General features: G+C 42.3%; 1 protein-coding gene across 6 annotated transcripts in view; it reads right to left on the reverse strand.

Moving 5' to 3' along the window:
* LPP (LIM domain containing preferred translocation partner in lipoma) overlaps positions 1-14,693 on the reverse strand; it is a 1,982,563-nt gene that overhangs the window by 1,618,207 nt on the left and 349,663 nt on the right. For 4 of the 6 annotated variants that reach the window (XM_069617470.1, XM_069617472.1, XM_069617467.1 and 1 more), the window contains one exon: positions 6,900-7,016. The gene's annotated coding sequence lies outside the window, so the exon portion shown is untranslated. The remainder of the gene's footprint in view (positions 1-6,899; positions 7,017-14,693) is intronic. The other 2 variants (XM_069617468.1, XM_069617471.1) reach the window with 1 other exon arrangement.

Genomic DNA, 14,693 nt, shown 5'->3' on the forward strand with positions numbered 1-14,693 from the left:
ATCTGCAGTCGCCCCTTCCTATGCCAATATCTTCATGTTCCATTTTGAATTAACACACGTGCTTAACAAAGATCCATGGAAAAACAAAATCGTTTTTTGGAAACGTTTCATTGATGACATCTTTGAAATCTGGCAAGGGACCGAAGAAGAACTCCATCTATTCTTCGAATACCTCAACAAATGCCACAAAGGAATCACCTTTACCTTGGAAATAGGCAGACCTAACTTCCATTTTTTGGATGTCAACATTAACAAAGGCGGCACTGACCTTATTACTAGTATCTACAGAAAACCCACAGATGACAACACTCTCCACTTTGGGAGTTTTCACCCGTCACACTTAAAGGATAATCTTCCTTATAGTCAATTGTTACTACTAAAAAGGATCACCTGACACCATGAATCTTCATAATGAATATGAAGACATGAAACTAAGATTTAAAAAAAAAGAGGATTTCCTGATGAAATACTTAACAAAGCAGTCCAACGGACAGAGACTCAAACTCGAGCAAAACTTCTGGAAGAACAACCAAAGAAAACATCACCACATCTGATTCATACCTTAAAATTCTCTAGTCAGAGCTTCCAGATAAAAAGAATCAACAAAAACTGGAATCTTATTAAATCTGACCCTAATCTAAACCGTCTCTTCCCTGAACCACCAATGTTGGCATTTAAGAGAGGTAAAAACTTCAGAGACACACTCATCAGAGCTGAAAGACCCGGGAAACCAACTGAAACCACCTTAAGGAAACAGAAATTGGGGACACAGCCTTGTTTGAATTGTCAACACTGCACGAATATAATAAAAGGAGATCAAATAAGACATCCAAGCAGTGGCAAAAAGATATTCCTGAGGGACTTTGCGACCTGTGACAGCAAAAACTTAATTTACACACTCCAATACCCATGTGGGAAAGACAATACGGAAAGCAAAGGAACGCTGGACGGAACATAAATCAAACATCAGGACATGCAATGACAAATCGCCAGTACATAGACACTTCAAAGACAATGGACATAACATTACCCAATTGAGATGGGCAATACTGGAAGTGATCAACCCCCTCCCAAGGGGTGGAGATTTAGCCAAAAGATTATCCCAGAGAGAATTGTTCTGGATTCATAAACACGACGCACTGGCATCACATGGCCTCAATGAAGAATACTACTTAGGCCCTTTTTTGTGAACCTGACCTCCTCTGGGTCCACACATGCCGCATACAAATGACAAATAAACAAATGACTCCTCTCGTCTTTGTCTCGGGATACGGACAGGTAACTTGGATAAGGCCTGTCAAATTAATGTTCAGAAAGAGCAATTAGATAAGGCTTCACAATCGGATTAGAGCAATAAGGAAACTTCAGTACCACATAAACGTCAGACTAATAAAAAAAAGCAGCCTCATCGCAAAGCCTAATACCGTTAATTCCATCTTGGAACCGGCCATTGATTTTATAGCAGCTATTCGGAAGCCAGACCTAGAGGTGCATAAGTCCCATCCTCAATCTAAGGCCATTTTCAAGCTTGGCTCCTCCAAGAACCTCTGTGTTAGAAAATGTCAGATGCCTAAAATAGAAGACATAAACATTCAGGATTTTGTTTCGGACCAGAGAAATGTTATTACCACCAACATCAGCAAGGCCAATGGTCATGAATCCAAGGAAGCTCTGCGGTGCAAAGTTCTAGCCTGGCTTAGACAGAGAACTGGGCCAGGTGTGGTCAGATTATAGGATCTCAAAATCCTTCGGAGGATGGACTTGAAGGACTGGAGCATGCATGACAATAAGGAATGTGTCCTAGTGGGGCATGGGATTAGTTCTCTGCCTGCATTCCTAAAACTGTAAATATATTCCAAAGGGATCCTCTAGTTGTAATCTGATTATTTGATTGCCTCCAGGGCTCAAGGAGATTCCCGTTCTTTTCTATTCCTTGCATTTTATGTTTTTCATATGATTCTAGATACTGAATTTATTGATTTTGTGTAAGTTTGTTTGTATTATTCGTTTTTTGTTGTATGCGCCCTTAAGCCTGTGGGTACCTGGAGCGCAATATAAATAATAAACAAACATATCACTACACACATAGGCATAACCTCAAATTCCTTTGCTCTTGAAATCGGTGACTATGAGGACCTTCTCAATTTAATTGTACACACCACCATGGTTATTTGGTTTAGCATGATATGTACTTCATTTAAAATCCTAAATTGATCAGTAGACTACAGTTGACCAATTATTTTTCAAATAATTAGATTGTGAACTCAGACAGGAATCGTTGTATACAAGGCAAAACTGTATGTACAGAGAGTGCTGTACTAAACTATATGAACGCTCAGACATGTATTATGAGGTATGTACCTAATTTAATCACATCCTGTTGTCAAAAATCCTAAACAGAGTGTAAGAACCGCACTGAGAGGAACACTACCTAATGGATAACAGAATTGACTAACGATCTATTCCCACATAAGGGGAACAGGTATTTACTCTTATTTTAAATCTCTAATGTTCGAACCTACCCAATGTTGACCAACATTAGATGATCTATCTCCATATGATGGGAACACCTTCTTAGCCTAAACCCTCTTTTCAAACCTCTAATGTTCAAACCTTTGATGCCTCTCAAGATCAGGCCTGTTTAAAGCTTATTTCTGGTTAATAGTTAGTCTCATACAATTAGTCGACCAGTAAGGGCATTCCACTATAGTTCACTTTATGTTGATGGTGACAAAACATAACCTATTGTACTTGAAAAGGCGAGGAACATACCCTTCAGCTCCTCACAGCCTTATGTTTTCTTAACATCACTTTGTGCATAATTGACATCAACTGTGGAAATAAGTAAGCACATTACTATCTAGAAGGAAGGGCATCTATTTTGGCTCATCCACATCATTGAAACACCGAAATCTGAGTTTGTCTGCTCACTCGTAGTTTGTTTACATAGTGACGTCATTCACACACGTTACGTGATGGCGTCACGATTAAAACACCATATAACTGGCCATTTTGTTTAACATGACACACATCCGGTGCTGAATCCTGGTTACAGAGTCTACTTCAGCACAGTGACCTTGAGATTATTTAAACTTTCACTAGTAAGCATGACTTTAGAATTGAGGTAATTCTTCCTTATGGGGCAAGTCAAAACGAATGCGCCTTCACCGTGGGTCTCTGCATCTCCAGGTGTTCATGCACTGGATCTTTGATATTTGGTGACCAGACCAGGAACGTCCTACTATGCTTGAAAAGCGGATTTAACCATCGAGTTCCCTCTAGAACGCATTACTCCTCTCGAGTAAGTGTCGATTCACATTTAGACCTGACTTTTCTAAGTAGCACGTGATTGTCATGCTTAATGTTTTTTCATTGCATATATAAAAAAACACTTTTTTTTTTTTGGGTAGAACTTCCTCTGACATACTAGAATGCTACCTTGGAATTGATCATTAATATCAAGACTAGGCTATCCATTAAATATATGTTCTAGATAGTTTTTTTTTAAAATAAGAACATGACCATCAATAGCTTATAAATGTGAGGCTAATTAGGCAACACATGTTTTAGATAATCCTGGAGAATACAGAGAACATATCCATTTTCACTTTTTGGTCACCACTATGGAGGAAAAACGTCCTTCTTACCATCCCTTAAAGAAAGAGGAACAGGGTAAGCACAATCTCCACTAAATTATGAATTATAGATGATGGACCCTAATTGGGAAGATCTACCCGAATGCAGTAGGACAACTATGAGTGTCTGTGCAAAACGGTGTTTATAAGTTTTTTTTCCTTGATAACAAATAACCAGACTTAGATCTATTTACCATCTATGAAGAACCTTGTTTTTATACCACTTTTGTTGTTTAATCCACTACTGTGATGTATTTATATGTACTCGCCCCATCACAAGATTGCATGACCCTGAAATCTGGTTGTTCTTTTTCTTCTAATTTGATGACTTTGTTGGTCAAAACCTCTGTTGTATAAATGAAGTGAAATGTATTCATTTTATGTTATAAGCAGCAAAAAATGTTTTGTGACATTGAGTTCACTATCCTTATCTAATTGAGAATATTATTTAATTTGTTTTTCTACTAGATTGAAAGTTTGAATTGCATAATACAGCCCCTGAAGAAGAGAACTTATTCTCGAAATGCGTTGGGCAACTTGTCTTGAAATAATAAATCCTGTACCAATCAAATAATCAAGTTATAAGTTGCGTTTGTTCAGAAAAAGGAAAATGCCATCATTACTTTACGTAATGATTAGACTATGTTACATCTAAATCCTACTTCATAAATTGAATGTCTAAACATTGTTTACAAGAAATATAACGAAAAGTGAATTACTTCAACTTTTAAAAGATTTGGCTATAAAGTCCCAGACCGTGTGCAGGGGACGGGAGTTCCCTAACTGTGAACTTATTTTGTTCACATACTTACATTTTGGCCATCATCGCCCTTATGAGGCACACAGTACAGGAGCGGAAGAGATGCAGCATCTTTGCATGTGCGGAAACAGGAAGTTCCAATCCCAGCTTTCCCACTTGAACACACCATGTGATTATTGGACGTTCACCATCTCCCTCCATTGCTCGAGGTCTTAATCCCCCAAAACCGAACGCGTTTAGAAACCAACAGGATGATCGTCCAAACAGAAGAGCTCCAGTTGTGCATGAAAAGGAAACCTGGTATTATGTTGTGTGTATCTCCATTGCAGGTGAAATAGGAATGCTTGTTATATATTCAGAGCAAACGTTACGTGGGAAGGTTCTGGCCAGCCCCAGGATCTAGTTAACTTGGTAACAATCAAATGTCCAATGCATACAAAAGTAGAATTGAAAAGTCTAAGAAGAGCCTAGCCACGGAACAATGGATTGTATATGTGGGGATATTCCATTCTCGGAGACTGCTCACAGAAGGGAAAATACAAAAGGTTCACACAATGAAGTCTGCGTCCTATGGCTCCCAGATGTTCTGGATTACAACTTCCATCAGCCCGATAGAGCACAGCCAAAGAGGGATCAAGGGAGCTGGCCACTGCTCACAATCACTCCATGTACAACCCACAGGTCAACGGTTCCGAATATAGGACTACTAACTCTACCATAACAAATGGATAGTTCTCCTCTGTGAAGGGTACAGTGAGCTCAGCCCTAGAGAGTCCAGCCAAAGAGGGATGATGGGAGCTGGCCACTGCTCACAATCACTCCATGTACAACCCGCAGGCCAACGATTCCGAATACAGGACTACTAACTCCGCCATAACAAATCTCTCCTTCTCCATTCCCCACCTTGAAACCTTCCCCACCTCTCATTCCCTTCCGTTCCCTTGATTCTTCCCTATGCTCCTCTCTTCCCTCCCCTTCCCATTATCCTCCCTCTTTTTCACCCTATTGCCCTCCTGTTTCCTCCCTCTTCCTCCCTCCCTCCCTTTCCCACTCCCCCTTCAGATTAATTGCTCTACTTACTGTTTTTTACTGGTTAGATTCATGATTGTAAATTGCTTCTACTGTTTTATTGTCTATGTGTACTGTTTAAGTAAAGCGCTTTGGATGAAAGCGCTATATAGAATAAATACAAATACAAATGGATAGTTCTCCTCTGTGAAGGGTGCAATGAGTTAAGACGTGGTTGCAGACCCTCCTGGGTGGAAAAAACATTCCATAGAACAGGTTATTTGACCCCATGTTCGTTCTCAGTAGAGGGCTTCCCACACTCCTTTGTAAATTAGTATACAAATTGGAATTTCGCCTTTGAATTTAAAGACTTCGAGCTAGCAAGACCCACCACTTCATATGGCAAAGTTATGGACTGGAGAGCTTATACCCAGATGGGTGCACAGCGCTGAGGGGTGCAAGATGTCCTTGAAGGAGGAGACAGTGGCATCTCAAGTTACGGAGGTAAGTGCATTTCCTGGTGCCACTCTTGTGAGTTTTGGGGGGGCTATGGGACTGAAAATTTAACAGCTTGGTAGGACAACGCAAAAAGGGTCTCAGTACTAGTCAGGACGTTTTGGCGGTACAGTTCAAAAGCATCAGATGTCCCTCGTGCCCATTGTGAATGTCCCATTACTTATTCCCGCAACTTGATTATTTCCAAAAGAAAAGAAAGCGCTCCCTGAAGGGTCTGAAGTGTCCGGATCCTAAGCAGCGAGTGGTCGGGCTCATCAGATGGCATTCATAAATGTCCGCCTGATTGGTCAGAAGGTGTAAGATGCACTCTAGTCAAAACAAAACTTGGCAAAGCCAAAGGCTCCGACCTCTGTATGCCAACACGAAGGTGGCAGCCACAGGTCCAGCTGCTGCCATCACGTCAGAGTAATGCCACCCATTGCCATGTGAAGCCTCACATGAATCGTATAATGTGCAGTCTCACAGATCCAGTTGCTACCACATACCAAGTACGCCTGTGAATGCACCGGTAATAGCAGCCCATGTCTCACAGGCATGGTATAGGAACCATATCATGCGTAGCCTTGTAGGTCTGCTGCCTCTTACCCCTGCATATGTGTGGTACTGTTACTTTGCCCTCCCACCGTGTGTGGGTGGCGGTCCTTGGACGTAGCTCACCGAGGCCATTCCCCGTCTGGCCCTCTGAAGCATGTTGCTACTCGAGGAGGGTGGGAAGAGGAGCTCCCAGACTCCTGCCCTCGAGTCTTTCAGCAGCCATAAGGAAGTTCTTGAAGGGAGAGACGCGGGGCAAGAGCTGGCACCAATACATGAATCGCCCCACTGCCACAAAGGGAAAGAAAAGCACAAGAGTTCCTTCATTTACATAGTAGCTACATATGCGTCAACAAATGTTCAAATGCATCAAAAAGTCGACATATACAGTGATGGCAAGACAGAAAACGGGATGTGTGCGGGCAGCTGGCACGCCGTTACATACATACATACACGCGTGGAGAGGTCTCGGGCTCTCGCCTAGATGGGTCCGCACGCACTACCAGAAGCAGTCAGTGATGGTCGGAGAGGAACATCCAAGCCCGGAGCCAGCAGAGGTAACACACCTAAAAGGGCACAAAAGCAGAGCACATTCATTATTACCCTGGGTTTCTACAGCAGCCAAATGTGTACACGCGCTGAACAAAGTCAAGTCATGGGGCACTAGTGCTTCTCTGGTGCAATGCGGTTCAGCTGCACCAGGCATGTTCACAGCAACAGGCGCTCCAGGGGGAACACTGGACAGGCAGGTTTCGAGTACAGCCAAGTCTTAAAACAATTCGCCGGAGGATAAGTAGGCATGAAAGCAGTCCGCCCGAGCACTATACAAAGCGAAAAGGAGACCATCGGAAGAAAAGCCGGATAAAACGCAGGCGCAGTAGCCAAAGGGCTCCAAGAGAGGGAGGGAGTGTGTATGTGTACATATATATATTTTCAGATATCATCCTCGCAAAACCAACTGCTGATGTCTGAAACATAGAACTGCATCCAACCATCAATCCTTTTCTGCGCTCCTTTACTCATTCTACTTCTCTAGAACGAGTGAAGCTAAAACCAATTATTTTCAAACACTTATTATCCTAAATGTATTTTCCCTACATTTAATAAAATGCTGGTTAATCCCTCAGTTGACCCTTCTACCAGCTCTACATTTACTTCTGGGGATTTTGCTGAGCTCTTCCTCTCAAAAAGGGAAAATATTAGGCTTCTGCGGATTCAAGGTCTCTTCTTTGTCGGCAGTTAATTGATGACCATAGTCCTTAGCTCGTGTGTCCCATGAGAATCTTCATCCTCGTTCAGGCCCACCTCTCGTTCACACCAGGCTGCTGCTCCCTCGGATCCTCTGCCTTAGTCTCTAACTCAATCAGTTTTTCCCACATTTCCTTCAGATCTTACTGCTCTTTTCAATCTATCAATTGTTAATATCCCTTCTTTGTTTAAAGCAGGCACCATTATTCCCATATTTAAGAAACCCTCTAGATCCTTCCGAACTTTCCAACCTTTACCTAATCACTCTTCTCCCTTACTCGTCTGTGGGGTACATTTAAAGGCCCCAAAGAGAAGTCCCGTTCACATGAATGGCAGGATTTTAAACAGTGAAGCAAAAACGGCCTGGCCTTTGTTGTTTTCCAACTAAAATTAAAGAGCCATGTGGAAAGGGTCCTATCTGTCATTATCAAATGTATAAGCAGCATCTTAATTTACAAAGGAAGGAGGAATGAAAGATCCCGGTCACATGGAAAACAGTATGTTTAAACATAGAAAACAAAAACGGCCTGCACATGTGTGAGCAAATAAAAGCAGTTGTAAAAAAGTATCACTGCTCTCAGAAAAACGTCAGAAAAACAAAACATGAATTGCAGGCTAGCAAAAAGCAATGTATATTATGTTTCACTTACAAAACCCCAGTGACATTTGGAAAAGCCACTTTGTCTTCATGGAAAATGTCAGCCCAAGGCAGACCCTTTTGCTGGCTGTGGGCAAAACTTCACAAGGAAATCTCCCACTCCCAACCTGCTTGTCACATCTCCCATCTAATAACCAACCGGAGTAAAATTTCCTGCTAAATGTGTCAACATTGTGTTCACTAGACCTGCTGGCTCTGAAAGCATGGACTTCAAGAAAAGTTACCCTTGGCTAGAGCATGACTATACGTGTGAAAATTGGGGCACCCACTTCAAAGAGCAAGCTTCTAACACAAAGGAGACTGAAAAAAGAAAACCCGCTGGGTACAGGCTGACCTAGTGAAAACAAATGGCCAGAACGAAGGCCATTTGTCCCACAAGAAGATTCACAATTAATTTAAAAGGACCATTATCATTTATGCCTTTCTCAGCCATCATAAGGTGGATTGACTTCATCCATGTACCATTTTTATAATTTCCAGGCGATTTTGGGGATAAAAAAAAAATTCACCCACCTGCGACTCATGGAACTGTAATGACCATCTAAGATGCGTTTCCGGCGGATCTGAACATGTTCCAAATGTGAGTTGGTGACAAAATAAATTAGGGATATGCTTAATACCTTACATGACTGCTGTGCTTTTTATGGAAACGGCAGAAATGTGCCACATTGCTGTGCTACATTGTACAGACTTGGTGGCCGGCTTATCTAATTCCCTATGATCAGCTGAATCAGAAAATAAGTATAATAGCAGTTGAAAGTACAAATATGAAGTTGTGATACATAACTCGTTTTAAAAAAAAAATGTGAAAGGAGAACAAAATGGCGATTACAAGTGGGAATTGCCATATGTTGCTCCAGACCCCTAAACCAATCCCGACTTCGAAGCGGAGCTTGGGAGGAGAGAGAAGGGTAACTGTCCAATCCTAGTGGCAGGAATTATTGCAGGGTACTTCCCCCAAGATTGACAAATTGGTGGTGTCATTGCTGCTATACAAAGAGGACTGCACTAGAGAAAAAGGAGGGAAAGGCATGTCAGAGAGAAGAGACAGACCATCAGAAAGGCTGCTGAAACTTACCATCTGACATCTGTAAGAAGACACCAGAGGAGATGGCATCTAAGTGGAGCGATCTATCTCTAAGAAGGCCTCAAAGCTGACTGGGTCCTATGATGGAGAGCGGGAGGCCATCTTTGAGAGTGGAATGACCAGACCCCTGAAGTTTCTTTCCGGAGTGTCCTGAGATGCAGCTGGCTTTTCTGAACCTTAAACAGAGACTTGCTATGTAAGTAGAACTGAGCCCTGAGAAATCAAAAGGTGGGGGAGTCTCCTTGCCTTGAATGCCTTCCCTTTATAGTGGGTGGGGGCAAACCTTTGTAGATCCTTAGCCCATTTAACCAAAAATATTCATTTAATTAATTCCCCATTTGGCAGAACACTACAGGGTGAATTGTTAAAATTTGAAATGAACAAAGCTCACTTCCCAGTGTGTGCTGAAAAATATTAGCCTATACATTAATTGGGTAATCCTTGTTGTCCTGATGACCCCGACTCCTTTAAGGAAGGGGGGTGTCTTTGTTCTTAAATTAGACCAACCTTTTTGTCCAGCTTCTCCAACACAGGCCTTTCAGTACTGGTGTCTGAAACCCTAAATTTCCCAAAGCATTCCAATTTTTATGTCCGACTTCCCACCAAAGACCAAATCGGGGGGGGGGGGGGGGTCTGAAAAACAAACCAATAAAACACCCTGTGTTTATTTTAAACCAACAGTGTTGGTGAAATCATAATTACCAATCTTGAAATCGTAGTGCTAGCCTTTTAAGCCTGCAGGAAAGTCAAAATCGCACATTACCTGATTAGTGCCTTTGTAATTGATCAGTATTATTGAGTGAAGTGAAATTTGCAGAAAGTGAAGAATTGCGATTGTGTTCCATTTAACTAACTTTTGTGATTTATTTTTGCTGAGAGAAGTTGATTGAGTTGTGCCACGGATAAAGTGGTCTTTGACATTTTCGTGCTAATTTCTATTAATTTTAATTTAAATAAATACCATTACATTTCCCGTACACCCGCCTGGTTCTTGGCTCATTGTTAGCTCAGGGGAGAGGGATCCAAAGGGCATGATATGTGTCTGAGATAGGGCTGAAAAAAATAATCTGTTAAACAGTTTGTTGTATAACCACTTGAGTGGGGAGGGAGGAAACTCTGTGTTGAGGGTGGTTTCTCAATAAACTGTTGTGTCTAAATAGCTTAAACGTTTAGTATGCCAACTTAGCTTACCTTATTTATCATAACCTGCTTTCCTCTCTGCAATCTGACTTTCAACCAAGCTTACATTATTTATCATAACCTGCTTTCCTCTCTGCAACCTGACTTTCGACCAAGCTTTTCTACTGAGACTGCTCTTCTTTCTCTTTTAAATACAATTCTTCATGCCAGACAACTTAAACTTTCCTCTATGTTGGTTTTGCTTGCCCTTGATGCTGTGCTTGATACAGTTCATCACCCACAATACATTCAGGCACTATTGTCCAGCAGTTCTCTTCCTAACTTTGCAATTGTTTTTACCATTTCTTGGAAGGGTTATTCTCTTCATCTCCCTTATGGTGTTCCTCGGGGTTCGGTTCTTGGCCCACTCTTATTTACACTCTACACTTTATTTTCGGCCTCTAATTTCAGGCTATGGTTTCCAGGTTCACCTGTACACTTATGATACTCAGATTCTGCTTACTTTTCCTTCTTTCAGTGATTCTATTCACCAGTATCTCTCCTCTTATCTTTCCGCCATTAAATCCTGGATGTCTTCCCGCTTTCTTTGTCTCAATCCAAAAAACCATGACGTAGTTTTCCCTGCTGCTGCTTTACTTTTATTTCCTCCTCTACAGTTTCCTTTTGAGCATCAACCTCGCAATCTTGGTTTTATCGTGGATTCTTCCGGGTCACTACAGGCTTGGATCGCTGCTGGAGTTCAATCTTGCTATTTTCATCTTTTTGATCTGAAGCAAATCCATCACTTGCTCACTTTTGCTTCTACTAAAACTTTGTTGCAAACTAGTCTTATCCGGTCTTCACCACTGTTCTTCTTTGCATGTGGGTCTTCCTAACTATGCCCTGTAGGATCATCCTACACTCTGCTGCATGGATCATATTTGGCTCATCTTTTTCCTCTAGTGTTTCCACTTATTTAGCTCACCTTCATTGGATCCGGATCAAACAGTAATTTGAGTTAGTTTCTTTGTTTGGTTTTCAAAAGTAGTCATGCTTTTGCTTCTAAGCTTTGCTCTTGAATTTCTTTATCATCCCACCAAAGGGCATTGTTCAGCCTCTCAATTTCTTCTGTCTTGTGTCCACACTGTGGATCCTCATGTTTTCGCTAATTTCAACTTCTTGCTCTGAAACGCTCTACCCTTGGATACTCGTTCTTGCCTTTCTTTAGCTCAATTAAAAAAGTGACTTCAATCTCATTTATTATTACAGACTGCCTTAACCTAAATTGTCAAATGCCTATCTAATCTTTCATTCAAATGATTTCTTTGGATCATGCGTGCTTGCCATCAAGCATTATTGTACTGTGAAAAGTTTGTTTTGTTCAACGCTTTGGATAAAAGCGCTAGATAAGCAGTGTTGAAATTAATGCAACATTTCTAGTCGGGAGCAATCCAAAAAAGGACTGGTTTGCCTATATAAATAACCTTGGCAGGAGTCAACCATTATGTCGCCCTTTATTCTTTTCTTTCTTGTGACACTCGACCATTTAATTATTTATTAGCATCTGTGGCAAACTGCAACAAGCCAATACACATGGCAGCCGACAGTCTGTCTTCCATTTCTAGAGACATCTGCATAAAAGGGAAGACTGAAAAGGGCGATTAAAGATCAGAGCTGGCTGGGAATTCCTACCCTCATGAAGGGCAAGGCTGAAAAATGACATAAGAGTGAAGATAAAGAGCATCTGTGACCAGAGAGCTCGAGAAACAGTTACTGCAGTGGCTGAGAAGTTGCTGTTCCACTGAGTGGACTGTACCTTGTTGTCTGACTTAGTGACTCAGGACCAAACTTCTGGTGTGAAGGAGGATGAGCCATCCAACATGGCCGGCTGATATGCAAGAGGCCATGCTAGGAGCAGGGGACAAAAGACTAGGAGACCACCGGAGGCAGAGATCCCAGAACGTCAGGCTTGAGTGGAGCCCAGAGACAATCCCCAGGGAGAAGTGGCCGGAGAACCAGTCTATCAAGATAGCACGTTGACTATCACTGCTGAGCTTCTTCATAAATAAACCCTGGAAGAGATTGCTGCTTGACCCTCAGCTACTGGCAGCCCCTACCCATCTCACCCAGTGCTGAATTCCAGGGTGCAGAGATGTGTGATGCATGCAACAGGAGTCATTGTCCTTCCAATCGCATTTGCCAGCCTTCGATTTGGAGAGGTAGAAGGCTCTAAGCCCCAATGAGCAGCACAGAGGAAATCTCATCAGCTCCCATTTAAGCAGGTAATGTGGATGGTGGCTTCCTGAGGCACCCTGCTATTGGAGTGTGGAGCACTCTAATGTGTAAGTGGAGGATTCGGCCCGGTACTGGATTGGGGGAGATTAAATGGCCAATGTATATGGTGGTTGACTCACAGCTCAGAGATTATATGCATTCTCTCAAACGTGCACAATGCACATGCCAGATTTGACTACATTGTGTTGCACTTCAGCCCCAAGTGATTTCATGCGAGACGCCACCAGGGATCATATTTTATTGGTGACATCCCAATTATCCTTCATGGAATATCTTCATTGGATTTTTAATAAAAGCTTGTTGAGGGACCCACACTTTGGGTGAAATCCAGAAGCAGTAAATCAGATATTTAAAAAAACACCACAAGCCCACATCTCTCCTCGAATGCCTGAAAATGTTTTTACTATGATAACCGTAATAAAGTGGGCAAAACATTAGCAGCGAAGCTTAGAGCAAGGGCGACCAGAAATCCAGACTAAATGAAAAGATTCCACTGGGGCAGCATATGCCATGATTACTGTAATGGAGGTGTTGCCATCTACTGGCTCCTCTGCATCTGGTAAGCTTCCGGGGCCAGATGGATTTATTGCTCATTTATAATAAATGTTTGAAGCAGCACTCGAGACACCTTCAGCTGTGGTCTTCAATGCCGCTCCGATAGCACAGCGAGTAGAGCGCTCGCTTTGACATCTGTGCATATCCTGCCAATGCAGGTTTGAATCCCGGCCGGGCCAACCTCAGCCTTTCATCCTTCCGAGGTCGATAAATGAGCACCACACACAGTGGGTAATAATAAGCAGCGCTCAGATACCTGAGGGTTCGTAGCGCTATATAAATGCTAAATTATTATTTTATGCACTGACCAATCGTGGGAAACCTGTCAATGGGAGAGTCAATGGTTAGGCCAAGGGTAAGAATTGCAAGTAATTAGCCAGGCATAAAAAGGAGAAACCTTGATTCATGTAATCGCTTTAGTGAGTAAAGCACCAGTGCCTCCTGTCAGTTTCAAGCATGCACACCTCACACAATATATTATTGGTACTAAGCCAAGCCTATTACTAGCCAATGGCTAGTGGGGAGTGCACATTTAGAGGCTTGGTTATGTCAATTCATAAACCCGGAAAGGATCCCACAGGATGGCTTCATTCCTCCCTACAGCTCTGCTGAATCTGGAGTCCAAAGTATTCACTACGGTTTTAGCCAATCATCTGGCTTGCACATGGAGACCATGCAGGTGTTCTGAAGGCGATACCACCATATCGGCAGGCTCCTGTTTCTATTGGATATGGGCAAAATAGAGAAATGGCCCTTGGCGTGATTGGTGCTAGACGCCGAAAAAGCTTTTGACCAGATTGACTGGCAGAATATGAACCAGTGTTGGCAAAGTTCGAGTTTGGACCTACATTTACAAGTTGGATAGTGACAAATTGTTTCTCCCCAAGGGGCAGATCAGGCTAAATACATGGCACATTGTGAGAACATTGGATGTGAGGCACCAAACAGGGGGTATACACTTAATTTTACTATGGAGCTGCTAGTCCAGAGGGTACATACCGAGGGCCAGGGTGCACAATTGGAACCACTGGGCACAAAATTGCAGTATTGCCAGAGGCGGTCATGCTCTTTATGAGTGACACATGCCTGTCCTCATGATGGAATTAACATTAGGGAAAATGGGGAGCTGTAAAACCAAATATCCAAACCCCAACGGGTACAATATTCTTGAACTGTTAGAGGATATAAACTAGTCAGCAAAAATGTACCCTTAAATGGGAAAAGTATTTGCGGATAAAATCACTAACCATCCTCTAACTTTAAACATCACATCCCACAGTG

This window comes from Ambystoma mexicanum, chromosome 10, assembly GCF_040938575.1.
Source record: "Ambystoma mexicanum isolate Mex_15411 chromosome 10, UKY_AmexF1_1, whole genome shotgun sequence".
Lineage (NCBI taxonomy): Eukaryota > Metazoa > Chordata > Amphibia > Caudata > Ambystomatidae > Ambystoma > Ambystoma mexicanum.